This window comes from Protopterus annectens, chromosome 1.part0, assembly GCF_019279795.1.
Source record: "Protopterus annectens isolate FY-2018-M chromosome 1.part0, PAN1.0, whole genome shotgun sequence".
In the NCBI taxonomy this organism is placed as follows: domain Eukaryota; kingdom Metazoa; phylum Chordata; order Ceratodontiformes; family Protopteridae; genus Protopterus; species Protopterus annectens.
The window spans coordinates 1,706,983,154-1,706,984,700 of record NC_056725.1 but is presented as its reverse complement, the minus strand read 5'-3'; the positions used below and the strand labels follow the sequence as shown (position 1 = coordinate 1,706,984,700).

Genomic DNA, 1,547 nt, shown 5'->3' with positions numbered 1-1,547 from the left:
GATGCTGGGCTATCCTTGGCAGGAAATCCCTTGTTTCATTAATGCAATTCCATTCAAAGTCTGCAGACTTACTATGCGGCCACAGTCACAGAAATATCAGACCGCGAATGCACAGTACTATACTTAAACAGCATACTTAACAATAGCATGGCAAGTAGATTACAGCTCAAGATGTCTGTGGGTCATGGTAGGAAACAAAAGAATGCATTTGATGTGAAGGAGCGAGTGCTAGTGTGAAGAAATACGGCTACAAAAGAATGACATCTTAACAGATAAGCAAGGATAACTCAGATCCTGAAGTTCTTTACTAATTATTATGCTTAAATAATTTTATTTACCGATTTAAAAATTTTAGTTTACATTTGAATTTTGCTATGCAGAACAATTTTCAGTAAGTGTAACCATCAACTTTAGTGCACAATACATACTGAAAAATGTTGCAGTACTCTTAATTTTGCAGGCTGTTAACAATAGTTTTACTGATCAGTATTTTATTATGTCAGAAATGGCACATATTGAAAAGGCTAACTAATACACACACAGCACATTGAATGAGCTTAAATGGAATATGAGGAAAGCACAGCTTATGCTAGTACCCTAACTTAAGAGCACACACCAAACATGATGACATGCAAACTTAAATATGCTTGTGTGTATTACTTTTAATTCTGCATTTCAGTGGGTTATTAAAAATGAAACCAAACTGCGTTTATAAAAATGTTTAAATAATATTTATATATATTCTTTCTCCTATGCTGTACAGAAGAGAAAAAAACATCAGAAGGTTATTAAGCTACCTGAATAGAAAAAAAAAATGTGCATAAACAGAATAAAGTAATTTTGTGGAAGCCATTAACATGAATAGTAGTAGTGTTCTATGAATGCAATGAGGGTCTGTAAACATGTTAAAAGTTTAGTATTCACATGCTAACTGCAAAGTATCAGCAAAAAAGGATCTGCTCCCCTGAAAAACTCAGAAGTGCATTACAATGTAAAGTAAACTTTAAACTGCAAAACTACATTAAAAAATAAAGTGCTAAACCAGAATACCTTTGCTTGGATCCAGTAAAATTCACTATTTTTGTCATATGGCTTACAGAAGCAACTTAATATGCACATTCCAAATGATGACTACAATTCTATAGCTAGCTGTGTTTCAATAATGTGATTAAATGTTTATGAAGACTCCAAAAACCTGTGTATAACTCAACAGTTTTAAAATTATTTTAACCATAAACGTGAATGGTTATTGTAGTTAAAATATATTGAAGTCCTATGTATGTGCTTGCTTAATTTCAACTGTACAGTGTAAACAAGACAACACTTGCAGAATGACTTACAAGTTTGGTCAAAATGTAAAATAAGGCATCTGCCAATACATTTACACAACACATGGAAAAAAATGCCAACTTATTAAGTTGTTGGTGAAGAAAAAAATGCGGTAAATAGGTCTTAGCAAACCATGCACCAAAACAAAATGTATAGTTAAGAAAATCAGGTATCGGTAACAAGGAAGACAGAAACACAAACGTGAAAACAATCAATGT

At 32.5% G+C, this 1,547-nt stretch overlaps 1 protein-coding gene across 2 annotated transcripts in view; it reads right to left on the bottom strand.

The window, feature by feature from the left end:
- Positions 1 to 471: 471 nt before the first annotated feature.
- Positions 472 to 1,547, bottom strand: part of FBXO30 (F-box protein 30) — a 222,799-nt gene continuing 221,723 nt past the window's right edge. For both annotated transcript variants that reach the window (XM_044068774.1, XM_044068781.1), the window contains exon 3: positions 472 to 1,547. This exon is cut by the window's right edge and continues 435 nt beyond it. The gene's annotated coding sequence lies outside the window, so the exon portion shown is untranslated.